Raw genomic sequence first — 22,081 nt, 5'->3', positions numbered from 1 at the left:
TAAACCGTCTCTCTCAAGTCAGGGCGTGACAGATGCAGCATCAATACACTACAAATAGCTTAGGGGCTTTTTCTACAGGAATACACAAACCTCTTCCTAACTGCTTCACAAAGAAAGCAACAATTTACTTTTAAGACAGGCACAAATGAACATGTATTTCCAGCAATGAACAATGAAAAACATGAATCAAGACACAAAAGTAACAAGTTCCTTCAAAGATATTGATGACTGGAATATAGACAATAGTGACGAAGAGCACCACTAAATACATTATACAAATATAGGAATATTCAGAGTAGATTCACATTATCCACCAAAGTCAAGATGTGGCACCTTATTAAGCAGTAGTTGTGAGTTCATGATTTGGAAACTGGACTCTGGAGTAAATGGTTGAGGCTATGCGGTCGGGCCTTGGTCCTCTTGGTGTCTGAACCAGCTGTATCACTTCATACTGAAAAACAATGTGGATATGAGTGAATATATACATCATGAAGATAAATATGATATAAAATTCATATACTGTATATAAATCCATATTCCTACTACAGATACTGACCTCTGGCCCGTCTGCCCTTTCAGGTGGTTCAGGGGTTGGAGGAGAGTCATGGTTCTTCTGGCAAGCAGCTCTCTTCCACAGCACTGAAATGGCTAAGATGACCCATATAGATGGAATTAGAATATACTATTGTGATCACACATCACTGAGTACTATTTGGTGTATTGCAGTGGGTTTTGGGTCTGAATGCAGTCAAAAGTACAGCAACAGATTGACCTAACATTGCTTGTAAAAGCAGAAAAGGTTAGCCTGGTATCCAGTCTAAAGAAAAGTCTTAGAAAGATTTTTTTAAATTATAACAATATGCCATTTAGCAGACACTTTTATCCAAAGTGACTTATAATCATCCGTGCATACATTTTACATATGGGTGGCACCGGGAATCAAACCCACAACCCTGGCAGCGCAAGTGCCATGTTCTACCAACTGAGCCACACCATACCACCCAGATATTACTAGGTTACTAACAAACCCCATTTTAAGAGTGTAGAAACACACCTGACAGCAATAAAATGAGCACTGCATTTAAGACCCCGGATCCAATGAGAAGACCCTTTAGCCATGTTGTGTTGACGGCTCTGGGTTGCTCTGAAGCTTTAGGATCAACTGAAATTGGCAAATGTACTTATTTAAAATTTCTGCATTTTATTTCAATGTGATAGACTAAATAAGCACAATATGTTTACAATCATTAAAATACTTTCCAGACTTTTAAAGTCACTTTTAAATCAGTAGAAAAATTGCAAACACATAATCACTTATGGAGCTTCAAACTTTTGTTTGTTGTTTCATTGATTGATTCAAGTCCTGCAGGGTTATGGAAAACATTTATAGCCTACATCCACTTTGAGTTATGGTACTCAAAGTGGACGTAACATTTCTGTAGTGGTCTTGCACCTAGCTGCGTTAAACATGAACAAAAACACTTTTCAAAAGTATATTTTAGACAAAATAGAGAATGTTGATGATTGAATGAAATGTGCACTTACCAGTGGTCATGAGTCTGGTGCCATTGCTGAATAGGAGATTATCATTTTCTTTCTTCGCACAGTAGTACACTCCATAATCATCTACTGTTACATTCTGTATGAACAATCTATTTCCTGTTTCTAATGAATATTTCTGTCTATAATTATTATTGTAATAAAAAGCAGCAGGACTACTACTAGAGAAAGAGCGGAGTATGGCCAGTGGAGGCTGTGGGTGGCGATGTAGGTACCAGTGTGCATTAGTTACAATAAGAGAACAGCTCAGGGTTGCATTGTGTCCAAGTTCTACCAGTGTCTCTGTCAAAGCCTCAGTTCCAACACACAGTCTTAAGACACCTAAGAACAGAAGAATCCATGAGACACTTCATTTATTGTCAAATGAAAGTTAAATAAATAGGAAAAATAAATGGTCTTACAGAACAGACAGGCAACAATCCTCGACATCCTCAGAGCTGTGATAAATCTTTGAGACTGAACTGACTTCCTCCTTCTAACAGACATCTGACTGAACACACAGTGCGACCACATGATCAAACCATAGTTTACAAAAAGCTAAAAGAAACACTCTTTAATAAAAAGCATTGAGGAAGTGAATGTTTTTCCTTTAGTAACACTGTGGTGTTCAAGTAAATAACTTTCTAATTGAAAAGTTGACTAAAATAACAATGTTCTTCCTGTGCACCACATGTTCAATCTCAAGTTCTCAACAAAACGTCTGTCATTTGGTAGTACAATATTAATAACTAATCTTGAAATATTTCAAAATCTAAGTAAGTAAAGCGGCATCTTGTTGACAGGAGGGACACACTGACTCAATGCTATTTCAATCCCATTTCCAATTTTGACTTTACAGACGGCCGTGGTTTATGCATTGACTCGGAAACAAATATTATATTAAAAGTGCATTAAATATAAGTTGCAATGGTTAGTGCGTTGGGCCAGTACCCGAAAAGGTTATTGGATCGAATCCCCGAGCTGACAAGGTAAAAATCTGTCGTTCTGCGACTGAGCAATGCAGTTAACCCACTGTTCCCCAAGCGCCTAAAATGTGGATGTCGATTAAGGCAGCCCCCCGCACCTCTCTGATTCAGATGGGTTGGGTTAAATGCGGAAGACGCATTTCAGTTGTACAACTGACTAGATATCCCCCTTTCCCTTTAAGTGGTCCTATCAGTAAACACACCGTGGCTACAAGCAATTTGGAATAGCTTTTTTCCTCACCTCTAGAAAAGTGGTTGTTGCAAGAGGTATATTTGCAGTCTTCTATTACATACATTCCAGAAAACAATAAGTATTTCATCAGTTTAAACACTCAGTACTTGTCAACAGTTTCATAAGAGGTACAATGACGAATTTCTGTGCTGTAAGTCAAAGGAAGTGGAGAGTTGGACTGAGGAGGAGTAACAGGAAGATGCTGAGGTTCTGTCCTCTGATGCTCATGCTGCTGCTATTATAATCACCTTTAGACTCAGGAGCGGTTTGTCTGTAAAATAAAGAGTTATCATAGCTGTTTAGGCCCCTTACTTTTTTCAGTCTTTACTAACGACATGCCACTGGCTTTGAGTTAAGTTCGTTTCAGAATGGGTGGCAAGGAATAAGTTAGTCCTACATTTTTCCAAAACTAAAAGCATTGTATTTGGGACAAATCATTCACTAAACCCTAAACCTCAACTACATCTCACAATGAATAATGTGGAAATTGAGCAAGTTGAGGTGACTAAACTGCTTGTAGTAACCCTGGATTGTAAACTGTCACGGTCAAAACATATTGATTCAACAGTAGCTGAGATGGGGGGGGGGGTCTGTCCATAATACAGCGCTGCTCTGCCTTCTTAACAACACCATCAACAAGGCAGGTCCTACAGGCCCTAGTTTTGTCGCACCTAGACTACTGTTCAGTAGTGTGGCCAGGTGCCACAAAGAGGGACTTAGGAAAATTGCAGTTGGCTCAGAACAGGGCAGCACGGCTGGCCCTTAAAAGTACACGGAGAGCTAACAATGATATGCATGTCAATCTCTCCTGGCTCAAAGTGGAAGAGAAATTGACGTCATCACTACTTGGTTTTTGTAAGAAGTGTTGAGAAGCTGACACCCATGCATACCCCACAAGACATGCCACCAGAGGTCTCTTCACAATCCCCAAGTCCAGAACAGACTATGGGAGGCACACAGTACTACATAGAGCCATGACTACATGGAACTCTATTCCACATCAGGCAACTAATAATGTTATATGATGTACTGTTTTACATGCAATGTAACTGCTTTAATGTGTTTTCACCCTGTGAGGACAGACACTGGTAGAGACGAAAAGCAGGCACAGGGAGTGAACATTTAATGAACAACTGACATGGAACAGGACAGGACAGCGTCTGGAAATGAAAACATAACGACATTAATTCTGACACAGGGAATAAAGTGAGGAGTAGACCAATATAGAGGGGATAATCAACAAAGTAATGGAGTCCAGGTGAGTAAAATATTGCGCAGCTGCGCGTAATGATGGTGACAGGTGTGCGTAATGAAGGCTGTTTGGTGCCAGAGAGCGCCAGAGAGGGAGAGCAGGTGTGACAGTACCCCCCCCTCTAGGGGCGCCACCCGGCGTCCCACCTGGGCGAGCCTGATGGGCCTGCCGAGGCATGGGCGCTGGACAAGCCAGCTGGGGTGTAGAAGGCCAACGAACCGGCAGAGGCATGGGAGCCTGGTGAGCCGACTCAGGCGTGGAGCCTGACAATCCGACTGAGGCGTGAAAGCCCGACGATCCCGCTGAGGCGTGGGAACCGACAAAACGGCTGAGGCGTGGGAGCCTGATAGACCGGCTGAGGATTGATGTGGGGTGGGAACCTGCCGAACCAACCGGGGCAAGGAAACCTCTCGAGCCAGCTAAGGTGTGGAAGGCCGACCCGCCAGCTGAGGCACCCCTCGGTTCCATCGGCGGCGGCACCCGGATCCGATGTCACCAACCAACAAAAAAAACTCCCTGTTGCTTCCAGCAGTGGTGTCAGCATTCTGTGAGGACAGACAATGATAGAGACGAGAAGCAGGTACAGGGAGTGAACATTTAATTAACAACGGACAAGGAACATGACAGGACAGGGTCTGGACATGAAAACATAACAACATTAATGCTGACACAGGGAATAAAGTGAGGAGCAGACCAATATAGAGGGGATAATCAACAAAGTAATGGAGTCCAGGTGAGTCCAATATTACGCAGCAGCGCGTAATGATGGTGACAGGTGTGTGTAATGAAGGCAGTCTGGTGCCAGAGAGGGAGCAGGTGTGACAGACCCCAGGAAGCGTGCCTTGGCAGGAGCTAATGGGGATCCCTAATTAATACAAATACTGTATCAACTTCTTAAAACTGTTCATGTAAATTCCAATACTGTATAGATAAGCAAAAGCAGAATCATGACTATTCTCTATGAATTGTCTGCTAGACTTGGTTTTAATACAAACCTTGAACAGAAAGTTCCACTTGACAAATAATGTTCACTGTTGGTATGAAACATGAATAACTCCCACTATCGGTGTCCTTGAGATCAGTCAGTAGGAGAGAAGTTGCCGTTTGCCCGTTCCTCAGGGAAAATCCTGATTCTGTCACTGTACTGACGGTCTTGATCTGTCAAGATTTTCCACGGACAATATTGTAGACATTACGGTCATCCTTATATCGCCAAAATATGATTACCTCTTCAGTAGGCATTGTATTGTACCTACATGGTAAAATAACCTCCCCTCTTGTAACTGTGTTGCTAATTCACAACACCAATCTTGCAAATAAATCTAAATTTGATCAAATTTCTTCTTAACCTTACGTAGACGACCTGTTATAATTTGCTTTGCCTACACTACACGCCAATTGTAGGCCACTTAATAAATATACCGGCCTTGTTATGGGCACCAACCATCAAAAACAGGTTGAGCCTGAACACGCTTTCACCAATTTCCTATTAACACTAGAGAGGGGTCATGTCTTCTTCTTTGGGATTTGGTTGGCGGATCGCATCCAACCTACTGTACTGGTGTGTGAGGCCATTCACGGCCTACCTACATTATATTCTTTGATACAGTAATACAAAATTGGGGGAAATGAAAATTGCCCTATCACCTATTAGTCCTAGAAATGCACCACCCATTGCACTATTTAACCCTATCTAGTCCTACTCCAGACCAACGGTCTTAGAGGACAAATCACTACCACTCAACACCCCCTGCAGCTGCCACCACAACCTCTATGTTCTGTGACTTTCAATCCATTTCTACAGTGCAATGAACAACCAAGGTTATAAATGCTAAAGATCTCACTTTACTGAAGCACATATTATTCCCATCACTCTCTGTTGATCTCTGCCTACTCACATGAATCCTCTCAGGATCCCTCACCCTGTACCATCTTACTCTACCACTCTCTTCACTGCTACAGCATACACCACTTTCTGTACTACTCTGACCCTGGCAACCTCAACCTGCCTTTCTCTCACCGGACACCTCCGATCTCCAGCCTCATGATCACCCCCACAACCAACACAAACAACTTTCTCCACTGATACTACACATTCCTTAGTCTCATGCCCTCCTGCACACTTCTCACATCTAGGCATCTCACTCCTACACACCACTGCAATATGCCCATAAACTTGACACCTAAAACACTGTAATATTTTTGGAACATAAACTCTCACGGGATAACTGACAGATCCTACCTTGACCTTATCTGGTAACGACTCTGCATCAAAACTCAGCATGACAGATGTCTTTTCCGTATCCCACCGGATCTACGGCTCACCAAACGGCAGGCGTCACAGACACCGGGAACCGAGGTAAAGACAGTTTCAGGTTAGATATTCAACAGATATTCGCCTGTAGTTTTCCTTACGTCCACCAACAGCAGTTAGGGACCGTCAACATAGTGTAAAATCACATTTTTCAAATTTCATTAGCTCTTTAACCATTACTCCTAACATTTTCAAAACTGGTTGTAGCTAACCCGATGGCATAGACACACATTGCACACCCTTTAGTTTGTCCATTTTCATCTCACATGATTTTACATGAATCTTTCAAAATTTTGAATTTCAATAGCTCCTTGATCATGTGACCTAGTGACTTCGAACAAGGTTCAGAATATCCACTCAGTGGACCTACACATTGCACACCCTTTAGTTTGTCTATTTTCATCTCACATGGTGTTACATTAATTTTTCAACATTTTGAATTTCAATAGCTCCTTGGTCATGTGACCTAATGTCCCACAGACTACCCTTCTATATTGCACACTCTTGGTTGTTAACTGTAAAATCACATGGTGTAACGTACATTTTTTATAGTTTCAAATTTGCAATAGCTCCTTGGTCATGTCAATTACACACCTAAGAAGCATGCAGTGGATATACACCCATATTGCATAACCTCTAGTCATGTATCTTCTATATTGTTGTACATTATTATTAGTTTGACAATTAGTTGGTTCAGTCCAGTGTTGTGTTTACCATTTTCTTTAATATTTATCTACAATAATTGGTAGTTCTAAGTACTTATTGTCCCTGTTTTTTATTTTTCCACAGTATTTAACAGTGGTACACAATAGGAGAGAGACAGATAATATCTCCTTTCATCATTAATATCAACCATAAAGGAAAAGGGTAAAGTACGAGAGTCATGTTATTAATTGCCCAAAGCAGGGATGGAGAGTGAGCTGGTGAGGTAGGCTCCAATGGGTTTGCTGGTCAATACATATACTGAACATGTAACCACAGTAATGGTGGCCAGTAAATCAATGAATAAAAATGTAATACTGAGAATTTAAACAAATTGTAGACTTTTAATAATTATAATTAATTATACTTCAGTATTGCATAGTAACATCTGACAAAAATATCTAAAGACACTGAAGCAGCAAACTTTGTGAAAATTAATATTTGTGTCATTCTCAAAACTTTTGGCCACGACTGTAGAGCGTTTGTAGACTTCAAGAAAAAAATATTAACTGACAGTTTCATCAGTACGTGCTTAAAGAAAGTCATATCACAAAGATCACAGATGACAGTGCCCACCAAATCTATGACACTAGAGAATGAATTGTAAGCACCAAAGTGTGTGTGTCAAAATAATATCTGAAAATGTCAGTTGTTGAACATAATACTTCTATTTGCAATAGCAATTTATGATATATGCAGTTGAGGAATATTCCATGTACCAACTCTACATGTAGGACGGACATAAGACATTCCCACATACTGTAATAAGGGTTGTCTAAAGGAGACCAAAATGCGGCGTGTGAAGTGCTCATATTTACTTTTAATGAAAACACTTTGCAAAATTACAAAACGACCAACAGTCCCATCAGGTACAAACAACTAAATGGAAAACAACCACCCACAAAACCCCATGAAAAACAGGCTGCCTAAGTATGGCCTCCAATCAGAGACAACAAAAAACACCTGCATCTGATTGGAAACCATACCCGGCCACAACATAGAAAATACAACATAGAACGACAATCTAGCCAACCCACATAGAAAACAGAAAACCCAAAATACATAGACAAAAACCCCCCCCTGTCATGCCCTGACCAATCTACTATGGAAAAATGACCTCATTATAAGGTCAGAACGTGACACATACAGTATTTTTAAATATTTTTTATTTCACCTTTATTCAACCAGTTAAGCCTGATGAGAACAAGTTCTCATTTACAACTGCGACCTGGCCAAGATAAAGCAAAGCAGTGTGACACAAAAAACAACACAGAGTTACACATAATATAAACAAACGTACAGTCAATAACACAATACAAAAGTCTATATACAGTGTTTGCAAATTAAGTAAGATTAGGGAGGTAAGGCAATAAATAGCCCGTAGTGGCGAAATAATTACAGTTTCGCAAATAAACACTGGAGTGAGATGTGCAGAAGATGAATGTGCAAGTAGAGATAATGTGGTGCAAAGGAGAGAAAAAAAATATATAAATAAAATAAATAACAATATGGGGATGAGGTAGTTGGATGGGCTATTTACAGATGGGCTACGTACAGGTGCAATGATCTGTAAGCTGCTCTGATAGCTGATGCTTAAAGATAGTGAGGGAGATATCAGTCTCCAACTTCAGTGATTTTTGCAATTCACTCCAGTCATTGGCAGAAGAGAACTGGAAGGAAAGGCAGCCAAAGGAGGAATTGGCTTTGGGGGTGACCAGTGAAATATACCTGCTGGAGCGCGTGCTACGAGTGGGTGCTGCTATGGTGACCCGTGAGCTGAGACAAGGCGGGGCTTTACCTAGCAAGGACTTATAGATGACTTGGAGCCAGTGGGTTTGGTGACGAATATGAAGTGAGGGCCAGCCAACGAGAGCATACAGGTCGCAGTGGTGGGTAGCATATGGGGCTTTGATGATGAAACGGATGGCACTGTGATAGACTGCATCCAATTTTCTGAGTAGAGTGTTGGAGGCTATTTTGTAAATGGCATCGCCAAAGTCGAGGATCGGCAGGATAGTCCGTTTTACGAGGGTATGTTTGGCAGCATGAGTGAATGATGCTTTGTTGCGAAATAGGAAGCCGATTCTAGATTAAATTTTGGACTGGAGACGCTTAATATGAGTCTGGAAGGAGAGTTTACAGTCTAACCAGACACCTAGGTATTTGTAGTTGTCCATATATTCTAAGTCAGAACCATCCAGAGTAGTGATGCTAGGCGGCTGGGCAGATGCGGGCAGCAATCGGTTGAAGAGCATGCATTTAGTTTTACTTGCATTTAAGAGCAGTTGGAGGCCACGGAAGGAGAGCTGTATGGGATTGAAGCCCGTCTGGAGGTTTGTTAACACAGTGTCCAAAGAAGGGCCAGAAGTATACAGAATGGTGTCGTTTGCATAGAGGTGGATCAGAGAATCACCAGCCGCAAGAGCGACATCATTGATGTATACAGAGAAAAGACTCGGCCCGAGAATTGAACCCTGTGGCACCCCCATAGAGACTGGCAGAGGTCCAGACAACAGGCCATCCCATTTGACACACTGAACTCTGTCTGAGAAGTAGTTGGTGAACCAGGCGAGACAGTCATTTGGGAAACCAAGGCTGTTGAGTCTGCCGAAAAGAATGTGGTGATTGACAGAGTAGAAAGCCTTGGCCAGGTCGATGGATACGGCTGCACAGTATTGTCTTTTGTCGATGGCGATTATGATATTGTTTAGGACCTTGAGCGTGGCTGAGGTGCACCCATGACCAGCTCGGGAAACCAGATTGCATAGCGGAGAAGGTACGGTGGGATTCGAAATGGTCGGGGATCTGTTTGTTAACTTGGCTTTCGAAGACCTTAGAAAGGCAGGGTAGGACAGGTCTGTAACAGTTTGGGTCTAGAGTGTCTCCCCCTTTGAAGAGAGGGATGACCGCGGCAGCTTTCCAATCTTTGGTGATCTCAGACGATACGAAAGAGAGGTTGAACAGGCTAGTAATAGGGGTTGCAACAATTGCGGCGGATAATTTTAGAAAGAGAGGGTCCAGATTGTCTAGCCCAGCTGATTTGTAGGGGTCCAGATTTTGCAGCTCTTTCAGAACATCAGCTATCTGGATTTGGGTGAAGGAGAAATGGGGGAGGCTTGGGCAAGTTGCTGTGGGGGGTGCAGAGCTGTTGACCGGGGTAAGGGTAGCCAGGTGGAAAGCAAGCCCAGCCTTAGAAAAATGCTTATTGAAATTCTTGATAATCGTAGATTTATCGGTGGTGACAGTGTTTCCTAGCCTCAGTGCAGTGGGCAGCTGGGAGGAGGTGCTCTTATTCTCCATGGACTTTACAGTGTCCCAGAACTTTTTGGAGTTTGTGCTACAGGATGTAAATTTCTGTTTGAAAAAGCTAGCCTTTGCTTTCCTAACTGCCTGTGTATATTGGTTTCTAACTTCCCTGAAAAGTTGCATATCACGGGGGCTATTCGATGCTAATGCAGTACGCCACAGGATGTTTTTCTGCTGGTCAAGGGCAGTCAGGTCTGGAGTGAACCAAGGGCTATATCTGTTCCTGGTTCTACATTTTTTGAATGGGGCATGCTTATTTAAGATGGTGAGGAAAGCACTTTTAAAGAATAATCCTCTACTGACGGAATGAGGTCCATATCCTTCCAGGATACCCGGGCCAGGTCGATTAGAAAGGCCTGCTCGCTGAAGTGTTTTAGGGAGCGTTTGACTGTGATGAGGGGTGGTCGTTTGACCGTGGACTCATTACTAGCGCAGGCAATGAGGCAGTGATCGCTGAGATCCTGGTTGAAGACAGCAGAGGTGTATTTAGAGGACAGGTTGGTCAGGATGATATCTATGAGGGTGCCCGAGTTTACGGATTTGGGGTTGTAACTTGTAGGTTCCATGATAATTTGGGTGAGATTGAGGGCATCTAGCTTAGATTGTAGGACGGGTGTTAAGCATATCCCAGTTTAGGTCACCTAACATTACGAACTCTGAAGATAAATGGGGGGCAATTAATTCACATATGGTGTCCAGGGCGCAGCTGGGGGCTGAGGGGCGGCAACTGTGAGAGACTTATTTCTGGAAAGGTGGATTTTTAAAAGTAGAAGCTCGAACTGTTTGGGCACAGACCTGGATAGCATGACAGAACTCTGCAGGCTGTCTCTGCAGTAGATTGCAACTCCACCCCCTTTGGCAGTTCTGTCTTGGCGGAAAATGTATACACATACTTAAGGCATTTTTCAGCTATGATTTTACCACTCAGAATTCAGAATGGATATGACAATGGGGCCAGCACAGGATGTAATACACCCTTACAACAATCTACTTTTTGTTCTTCTTGACTTGTTATCTGGTAAACTGCTACTATGTGTCAAGAAAAGAGCCCCAATTAGGGGTTAATGTACTCCAGTATAAAAGGGCTGGTTTAGATTAAAAACTATTTCCCTGTGTCCCCGTTCATAGGAGCATGAGACTAGTCAGTGGTAGAATTGAGTTGGCACTTTATTGGCCCAAACACCCATAGACCCACAAGGTTGAGGTTACTCATGGACAGTAATTAGTCATACATTTTTTCTGCATTGATGCATTGTGTCTTCTAACTGTCCAAGAATAGGATCCAAAGTGTTAGGAAATATTTGTTCCCATAAATACAAAGGAGGATGTCTCTCCTCATACCTTTGGCACTTTAGTCAGACTGCCAGACTGTGCACCACAGAGCCAATCAGGAGAGAATACATACAGGTCAACGGTGCCAATAGAAAGTCAAGGGGTGTGTCTGTGCCTTTTGGATTACTCTCTCTTTACAGAGAACCCCTGTGGTTCAAGTCTGCTCTGCGCATGTCTGAAAGTGACAGAGCCAGCAGCCAAGAGAGTTTTTCACAGTATGTCATAAAAAAGTATTACCCTTATGAATGTATGTAAAATGCTAATATGTATTAGATCCACTACAATGGAATAACTAAGACCTGCATTTGAATGCAGCGAGTTCCGATTCTTCCTTCTCTTTCTGTCCAGCAGGGTCAACCAAAAACACTTGGCCTGATGGTTCATGCAGATACTGGGGAAGCAAAATAGAAATGTATTGATCCCTTAAATGATTTTACTATTAAATGACCCATATCACAACCCTCATACCTCTTCACAAAAATGTACCTAAATCAATTTTGGAAAAAGGATTTTACTCACAAAAGACAAGGGAATTTATTTTCTCAGTTAGAAATAGCAGGCCATGCATTAAATAACTATTTTCATCAGAAAAATTAACCCTCAAATGCAATATTGCATTTTGTAAGTTGTCTGCAGGTGGCTCATTGTGAATGCGCTCAAATATCAAGTCCTTATCAGGTTATGTAAACTGCGTTCTAATACTCAACGTAGAAGGATTTGTCTTAATGTACTTACTGTACACTGCGTGCACAATTATTTGGCAAATCGTATTCCTCGGGATTAATTTTATTGTTGAACAAACACAATGCTCTCAGTCAATCCAAAATGTTATTGAACCTCAAACCTGAATGTTTAACAAAGGAAAAGTGAGTTTTGTCTTTCTCAGGGAAATATATAAGTGTGCACAATTATTAGGCAACTATTAGTGTGCAGAATTATTAGGCAACTAAATTACAAAAATAATTTCTCTCAACTCACTTGTTTATTCTCCATTTTTAGAGTAAGTGTAACAGATAAGTAACACAAAATGACAATTATATAACATTTTTGACCTTTCAAAAATATTCAGTGACCAATATAGCCACCCTTATTTTCAATAACTGCCATGAGCCTTCCATCCATGGAGTCTGTCAGTTTCTTGATCTGTTCACGATCAATTTTCACTGAAGCAGCAACCACAGCCTCCCAAATGCTGTTCAAAAAGGTGTATTGTCTTCCATCACTGTAAATCTCACGTTTGAGAAGGGCCCACAAGTTCTCAATAGGATTTAAGTCAGGTGAGGAAGGGGGCCAGGTCATTATTCAGGCATCTTTGAGGCCCTTGCTGGCTAGCCAAGCAGTGGAGTACTTGGGTGTATGTGATGGAGCATTGTCCTGCATAAAGATCATGGCCTTCTAGAATGCTGAGGACTTCTTCCTGTACCACTGTTTGACGAAAGAATCTTCCAGAAACTGGCAGTAGGTTTGGGAGTTGAGTTTCAGTCCATCTTCAACCCGAAAAGGTCCAACTACCTCATCCTCAATGATAGCAGCCCATACCAGTACCCCTCCTTCACCTTGCTGGCACCTGACTCAAAGTGGTGCCCTGTGTCCATTACTGATCCAGCCATGGGCCCATCCATTTGGTCCATCAAGAGTCACTTTCATTTCATTTGTCCATAAAACCTTTGAAAAATCTGTCTTCGGGCATTTCTTTGCCCAATCTTGACACTTCAACTTGTGAATCTTATTCAGTGGTGATCTTGTTTCAGTCTTCTTGACCTTGGCCATGTCTCTGAGCACTTGACACCTTGTACTTCTGAACACTCCAGGTAGGTTGCAGTTCTGGAATACGGTGGCACTGGAGGATAATGGGTTCCTGGTAGTTTGACGTTTAATTCTTCTCAAGTCTTTTGCAGTTCATTTGCGCCTTTTCTTCCCCATGCGTTTTTTGCACCCCAGTTGACTATTCGCAACAAAACGTTTGAATGTCCGGTGGTCACACCTCAATAGTTTAGCTATTTAAAGAGTGTCGCATCCGTCTGAAAGGCATTTAAAAATGTTGGCTTTTCAGTGTCAGTTAAATTTCTTTTTTGGCCCATTTTACCTGAGGTAATGAGGCTGCCTAATAATTATGCACACCTTGATATAAGGTGTTATTCACTTTTGCCACACCCTCCCTCATTACACAAATACATATCACCTGAAAATGATTAAATCCAATAAGTATTCAAGTTTATATGGTTTGAAGTTTGAAAATGTGAATAGAAACAATGATAAGATCAGAATACTCACTTGCCTAATAATTGTGCACGCAGTGTATATGAAAGTGATCCTATGAAAAGGATTCTTTCGCGTTATCAAGCTCACTGTGACTGACAAATCACTGCCTATTACTGTGACTAAAAAGAGCATATGAAACATTGTTTTTCATGAGGCCTAGCTGTGCGTCGTCCTTTAAGCACCTCTGTTTGAACACCTCTCCTGTCCTTGATCCATACCACATACAGCCATTTGCAGATCTTTTCAGTGTCCATGTGAAAGACAGTTATTGCGAGGATGGAATATTTGTTGACTTAAAAGATTTTTTTTAACACCCATGTAAAATGAAGGCGTGCAAAGCTTACAGATTTAAGTCTAATAGCATGAGATGAAAGTAGACAAACATCAGAGTGTGCGATATGAAGGTATAGTCAGTGGACATTCTGAACCTTGTTTGAATTCACCAGGTCACATGACCCAGGAGCTATTGAAATTCTACATTTTGAAAAATTAATGTAAAACCATGTGAGATGAAAATGGACAAACTAAAGGGTGTGCAATGTGTAGGCCCACTGAGTGGACATTCTGAGCCTTGTTTGAAGTCACTAGGTCACATGACCAAGGAGCTATTGAAATTCTACATTTTGAAAAATGCATGTAAAACCATGTGAGACACAAATGGACAAACTAAAGGGTGTGCAATGTGTAGGGCCACTGAGTGGACATTCTGAACCTTGTTTGAAGTCACTAGGTCACATGACCAAGGAGCTATTGAAATTTGAATGTAAAAAAGGTTTGTACTTGGAATACAAAATGCTGCTCACATTTCCACATGTTTATTAGCTTTGGAAAGCGAATGAATGTCCAAATCGTGAAAATCGCAATTTTTCCAACATCATGACACTTATTTGGAGTCTGTGGCTCAAGTGGTTTGAAAGCTATTGAGGTTTGAAAGCGCGAAAATCCATCTTGAAACAGTCTTTACCTCGGTACACCGGGAATCTTCCATTTCAGCTGCCCCTCCTCAACACTTAATGCCACCCCTGTTATCACTCCATTCAACAACGCCCTGCTCCGGAGAGTAAAGCACGTCACAATTCTTGTCCCTAATCTCATAATCCGGAGCTCCCGCTCCCTCTGGGTGGAGGAAACACAACAAATCATCACCAGTCCACTCCGAGTTACCTTCACCAACTCAACAGTCCCCAACCTCCTCCACCTAATCTGACACCACATATGGATCAACCAAAATGCAAGAATCCATTCTTTCTACATATCTCACTTCTACTGGACCGAAATCATCCTTATCATCCTTGGGACAAGGCCCAAACTCAGCGTTCCTCACCACAGGTACTTTACCCTCACTCTCAACAAGTTCCATCACTGTTTTTACACTTGATGCACACGTTCCTGACCTCACTACTTCCCTCTACATTCAACTTATTTTCTACAGTCGTCACTGCACCTGCCACCACATTTAATTCATCCTTACTCTCATAATGAGGGGTCATGTCTCGAAAGCATAGAGCTTTAGTCAAATATATATATACTGCTCAAAAAAATAAAGGGAACACTTAAACAACACATCCTAGATCTGAATGAAAGAAATAATCTTATGAAATACTTTTTTCTTTACATAGTTGAATGTGCTGACAACAAAATCACACAAAAATAATCAATGGAAATCCAATTTATCTACCCATGGAGGTCTGGATTTGGAGTCACACTCAAAATTAAAGTGGAAAACCCCACTACAGGCTGATCCAACTTTGATGTAATGTCCTTAAAACAAGTCAAAATGAGGCTCAGTAGTGTGTGTGGCCTCCACGTGCCTGTATGACCTCCCAACAATGCCTGGGCATGCTCCTGATGAGGTGGCGGATAGTCTCCTGAGGGATCTCCTCCCAGACCTGGACTAAAGCATCCGCCAACTCCTGGACAGTCTGTGGTGCAACGTGGCGTTGGTGGGTGGAGCGAGACATGATGTCCCAGATGTGCTCAATTGGATTCAGGTCTGGGGAACGGACGGGCCAGTCCATAGCATCAATGCCTTCCTCTTGCAGCAACTGCTGACACACTCCAGCCACATGAGGTCTAGCATTGTCTTGCATTAGGAGGAACCCAGGGCCAACCGCACCAGCATATGGTCTCACAAGGGGTCTGAGGATCTCATCTCGGTACCTAATGGCAGTCAGGCTACCTCTGGCGAGCACATGGAGGGCTGTGCGGCCCCCCAAAGAAATGCCACCCCACACCATGACTGACCCACTGCCAAACCGGTCATGCTGGAGGATGTTGCAGGCAGCAGAACGTTCTCCACGGCGTCTCCAGACTCTGTCACGTCTGTCACGTGCTCAGTGTGAACCTGCTTGCATCTGTGAAGAGCACAGGGCGCCAGTGGCGAATTTGCCAATCTTGGTGTTCTCTGGCAAATGCCAAACGTCCTGCACGGTGTTGGGCTGTAAGCACAACCCCCACCTGTGGACGTCGGGCCCTCATACCACCCTCATGGAGTCTGTTTCTGACCGTTTGAGCAGACACATGCACATTTGTGGCCTGCTGGAGGTCATTTTGCAGGGCTCTGGCAGTGCTCCTCCTGCTCCTCCTTGCACAAAGGCGGAGGTAGCGGTCCTGCTGCTGGGTTGTTGCCCTCCTATAGCTTCCTCCACGCCTCCTGATGTACTGGCCTGTCTCCTGGTAGCGCCTCCATGCTCTGGACACTACGCTGACAGACACAGCAAACCTTCTTGCCACAGCTCGCATTGATGTGCCATCCTGGATGAGCTGCACTACCTGAGCCACTTGTGTGGGTTGTAGACTCCGTCTCATGCTACCACTAGAGTGAAAGCACCACCAGCATTCAAAAGTGACCAAAACATCAGCCAGGAAGCATAGGAACTGAGAAGTGGTCTGTGGTCCCCACCTGCAGAACCACTCCTTTATTGGGGGTGTCTTGCAAATTGCCTATAATTTCCACCTGTTGTCTATTCCATTTGCACAACAGCATGTGAAATTTATTGTCAATCAGTGTTGCTTCCTAAGTGGACAGTTTGATTTCACAGAAGTGTGATTGACTTCGAGTTACATTGTGTTGTTTAAGTGTTCCCTTTATTTTTTTGAGCAGTGTATATATATATTATGTTTTTGCATTTTAGCTAACCCTAACCTCTTTTCTAACCTTAACCTAATTCTCCTAACCTGCTACGTTCATTATCCTAATCTACTGTGTAACTTCTCCTAAACTTGCTGCGAAAAGTCACTTTTGACAAAAGCTTTTCAATGAAAAGTGAAAGACTAAAGTTACATACATGGGATGCTTTAGTGAATTTCAGAATGTCTGGACTAGGAAAGGCAGAAATAAAACAATTCAATAAACATTCACAGCCAGTCATCCAATACATAGCCCTATGCAGTCGTTAAATTCCTATAGAAGGTGGCAAAGGCTGAGGATGTGTGTTCAACAGGCAAACAAGTTTCAAACCATTAAAATGCATTCAAATCATTTTTGTGAAGAACTTTAGTGTTGTTGTGTTTTACTTGATAGCTACCCACACAAATAGCTAGCACAAAGTGTTAATAAGATAAAAATTCATTAAAAAGATTTAAAACCAATACAAATAAGTTGTCCAGTAGGCATCTACAGAGGGAGCTAACAATGGCAGACAAACATTATTTTTTTATCAGTCTTTTTACAAAGCAAGAGTTTTAATTAAAAAACAAATACTAGAGAGAACTCTAGGTAATGAACGTAAAAGACGTAAGTAAGAAAAGCTAAATTCACCGTGTTTGAAATAACGAGGACTTTGGGTGGGGTGTGATTGCCCTGCTCCAGGAGAGGATCGACTATGCAACATTATGTTTACACATCTGCCTACAGAAGTTTTTGGAAAGATTGAGTTTATTTAACAAAATATGGAGGACAGGAGTGCTGCCATCAGGATAGAAACATGCTGTGGTGTAGCCTTATGTGAAGCCTGGTAAAGATCCATCAAGTCCTGCAAGGGTATAGACCTATTGCACTTGCAACAAATCTCTGTAAATTAATGGACAAGTTGATTGTAGGTAGATTGATGTATCATCTGGAACATAGGGGTCTATTGAGTCCATACCAGAGTGGATTCAGAAAAGGAAGGACTACCCTTGAAACATTGTTTACAGTTTGTAGTGAAGTGACCAAAGCATTGGAAAGGAAGTGACGTCAATAGTATATTTTCACATTTAAAAAGCATATGATACAATGTGAGGGGAAGGTTTACTGATTAAATTGAATGGAATGGGTATTAGTGGGCAGTGGGAGAATGTCCAACTGGATTATGGATTTCTTGTTTGACCCAATCTTCCAGGTCAGGGTGGGATCGGAGTTATCAAGAGAATATGAGGTGGAAAATGGAACTCCACAGGTAGTGCTTTTAGTCCTCTCTTATTCACGTTGATGATGGATGATATGTTTGGGGATATCGGACAGGGTATAGGGGCGGCCTTATACGCAAATGATGGTGCAATTTGGAAAAGGGGAAGGAATACTCCTTATGTCATAGAGAACATGCAAGGTGCTTTTGTAGCTGTAGAGGAATGGTCCTTATCATGGCATTTCCAGTTATCTGTATCTGAATCTTGCCACAGGCTGTTTGTTAACAAAAAGATGAAGGAAGATGTCAGTGTTCGATTACATGGAGAATTTGTTTGCAGCACACCTAACCAGCCTGAGAGGATGATGTCACAGAGGGTATTTGGAAGCCCAGTAGAGTCCCTGTAGACGGAGACATTTCCCTGATATGTAGACCCCATAGTGCCAGGCCCTGGAACCTGCCTTAACTAACACCTGTACCCTGTCATAACACACACACACCTTGCCCTGCCACAACCGGGAAAATGAAGTGTCATCAAGGACAGACACTCTGAAGAGTTTTGTGAATATTGTATCATTGGACCAGAAGCTATGGCTAAATCCTTATTCATGATTTACTGGACATGTGTAGGCTATACCTTATCTCAAAGTTGTTTTTGTTTTGTTCAAGACAACTTTGTTAAGGCAGGGTAAGAATTCCTGTGAAGGCATTCATTCTAAAAGTGTATTGCAACAGACAACCTCTTGCCAGACAAATTCCTTCACAAGCATCACTGGAACAAATATTGTTATAAAACCACAGCCTGTGACCATTTACATGAGCTGTTTGTGTTGTGGTGAAATGTGTTACTTTCCACTGTGCAAGATCTTTCTCACAACTTCTGCTGAGTGGGTCATGAGTCATATGTTTCTTTTGTTCCTGTGATCTCCACTGCAATTTCATTGACAATTTCCACAGAAGTCACAGCTTTATAACAAAAAGGAAATTAAGCAGTTGAACTGTAATCATTACATTTTACTAAAAGATAGTTTCACTAATGGACCCAGACAAGGAGTAGAATGATAGCTAAAGAGACTGGTACCCAGGTAAGGAGTAGAATGATAGCTAAAGAGACGGGTACCCAGGCAAGGAGTAGAATGATAGCTAAAGAGACTGGTACCCAGGCAAGGAGTAGAATGATAGCTAAAGAGACTGGTACCCAGGCAAGGAGTAGAATGATTAGAATGATATCTAAAGAGACTGGTACCCAGGCAAGGAGTAGAATGATATCTAAAGAGACTGGTACCCAGGCAAGGAGTAGAACGATAGCTAAAGAGACTGGGACCCCGACTAGCATTAGCCCAGGTATGATTTGAAAAGGAAGGGTACATACAGATATGGCACCTTATTAAGCAGTAGTTGTGAGTTCAGGATTTGAAAACTGGACTCTGGAGTAAATAGTTGAGGCTATGCGGTCGGGCCTTGGTCCTCTTGGTGGGGGTACCAGCTGTATCACGCCATACTGAAAAACAATATGGAAATGAGTGAAAACAACCTGTCCCTACTAGAGTGTACACGTTTTTCTCAATGTATACAATTTCTTGTCACTACAATTTCAATGTGTTATAACATTTATGTTGCCGCATCATCAACCCTTACAAAAAAAGATTGCACTTTTGAAACTGCAGTAACTGCAGTCCTCTGTGGTATTTCGGACCCAGTAATTGCAGAATATAATGCACTCTAACTGCAGTTACACTGCAAAACTACTGCAGCAAAAAAAGTGTTATTTTGGACTTCAGTCCTTGCTGGTTTGTGTGCATTATAAACATGAAAAAGGGCCTATTAAAAATATATTACAGACAAAATGTTATCATTGAATACTATGTGCGCTTACTAATGGTGATGAGTCTGTTGCCATTGTTGAACAGGAACTGTTGTTTTTCTTTCATTGCACAGTAGTACTCTCCACAATCATCTTCTGTTACATTCTGTATGACCACTCTAAATTCTGTTAGGAATAAATATGTCGGTTTTAACATAATGTATCATGGAAATAAGTACCATGAGAACTCACACAGAATATGGCCAGTGGAGGCTGTGGTTGCCGCTGTATGTATTTTCTGCACTAGTGGGTGGAAAAGTACAATTTATAGTCACATTGTGTCCAAGTTCCACCAGTGTGTCTGTCAAAGCCTTAGCTCCAACAGTTTTAAGACACCTAAGAACAGAAGAATCTATGAAACACTTCACTTAATACGTTAAATGAACAAGTCAATCCACATAAAAAGTAAATATCTTACAGAATACACTGGCAACAATATGTAATATCCTCAGTGCTGTGATCTTTGAGACAGAACTGACTTCCTCCTAAGGCAGACGTCTGACTGAACACACTGTGCAAGTGCTAACCACATGATCTAACCACTGATTATGGATGTGTAATGTGTGTGTGTCTGATTGACACTTGTGTGACCTTTGTACAGTATGTGGGGGTGCATGGAGAATGACGGAATGCAATGCCAGAGCTCTAGTGCTAAATACTTTAAAATACTTATATGAAACCATAAAGAATGAAGGTGGGAGTTCAAAAAGTGTGGCACCAACAAATGCGTAAACAATGGAACAATGACATTTTCAGATGCATGTACTGTAGCTTACTTGATTCCTATGATACAGTGTATGTGTCGTGGGAGAGATCTGAATCCTGGTCTCCAACGTCTTGACCATTAGACCAAGAGGAGGGCTCTCACATCACCAGAACTTGAGCCAGACTCATGTCTGCTACATATGTATTGCTCAAGGAATGATATTGCACTTCTTCTAAACATCTATGCAGACACAGAGTGCTCCTTTTGCTTTATTTTTCAGGGACATGTCACATGTTGACGTGCCAAATCCAATCAAATCAAATATTATTTGTCATATGCACAGGATACAGCAGGGTGTAAACCATGATTTAAAAAACAATCTATAAAGAAAATGTGAAAAACGTTTTTACCATAGGTATTATTTACATAAGTAGGGAGAGGGATAAAGTGGGATAAGGGGAAGCTCACATTCTGTCCAGACCTGGCCAGGAAATAGTTGTATTTGTAGTTTATTTGAAAATACCAACTTTTCACTTGAGGTTAGAGTTTCAAAAATATATATTTTCTTTGATATTCAAATACAAGTCTCAGAAAACCAAATATTATTTGAATATATTTTGAATACCTCTCAGAAAACCAAATAATATTTGAATTTATTTGAAAGCAAAAAAATATTCATTTGATGGCTGCCAAATATTTGATGAAGTTAGCTAGTTTCTCAAGTCCATATCAGATGAAAACAAAAGCAGGCCTAAAATGTTGATAATTAGTTAGCTAGCCTGGATCTAACACAAAGCTAGCTTGCTGCTAGCAACAGCGTCTGTTTAACTGGTAGCTAATAGTACGTGGTTAGTTCAACACCAACGGTCGATCGCACAAATAAATCCAAATTGTATCAATTTCTTCTTAGCCTTTCGTATACGACACGTTCTAGGTGCTAAATTGTCTAGTAGTTACTAAATATGCTAGAAAGCTATTTGTTGTAACGTTATTTACAGTAGATAGCTAGATACGGAAGTCTTGCACTGCGCAACCGTAGCATTACGCCGTCGCACTACTAGTATATTTTATTGTGCATTGTACACATTTGCAATTCATAAACCTCTTATGTATCACCAGAGCTGATCCATAAATAATGCTTTTGTGGCTTTATTGCCTTTGCCTACACATGACATACCAATTTTAGGTCTAGTAATAAACCTACCAGACCTGTTTGGGCTTTAAGAGTGCAAACAGGTTGCGGTTGAAAATGCTTTCA

At 41.6% G+C, this 22,081-nt stretch overlaps 2 long non-coding RNA genes across 6 annotated transcripts; both read right to left on the bottom strand.

Moving 5' to 3' along the window:
- Window positions 1-318: 318 nt before the first annotated feature.
- On the bottom strand, window positions 319-1,475 carry LOC145861369 (uncharacterized). The gene is made up of 3 exons (XR_014381135.1): window positions 1,055-1,475; window positions 557-648; window positions 319-451 (listed from the first exon to the last, which is right to left on the bottom strand). It is a non-coding gene; the product is annotated as an uncharacterized LOC145861369 (long non-coding RNA).
- Window positions 1,476-1,593: 118 nt separating this feature from the next.
- On the bottom strand, window positions 1,594-22,075 carry LOC106575657 (uncharacterized). Of its 5 annotated transcripts, none has more exons than XR_006760036.2 (5): window positions 22,028-22,075; window positions 20,130-20,243; window positions 19,637-19,754; window positions 1,962-4,554; window positions 1,594-1,881 (listed from the first exon to the last, which is right to left on the bottom strand). It is a non-coding gene; the product is annotated as an uncharacterized LOC106575657 (long non-coding RNA). The 5 variants fall into 5 exon arrangements; XR_014381134.1 differs by lacking the exon at window positions 22,028-22,075 and adding an exon at window positions 20,536-22,020 and having other exon boundaries at window positions 19,626-19,754; XR_014381132.1 differs by lacking the exon at window positions 22,028-22,075 and adding an exon at window positions 20,536-22,020.
- Window positions 22,076-22,081: the final 6 nt, after the last annotated feature.

Source organism: Salmo salar, chromosome 17, assembly GCF_965601325.2.
Source record: "Salmo salar chromosome 17, fSalSal1, whole genome shotgun sequence".
Lineage (NCBI taxonomy): Eukaryota > Metazoa > Chordata > Actinopteri > Salmoniformes > Salmonidae > Salmo > Salmo salar.
This window is presented reverse-complemented; position numbering and strand designations above follow the sequence as displayed.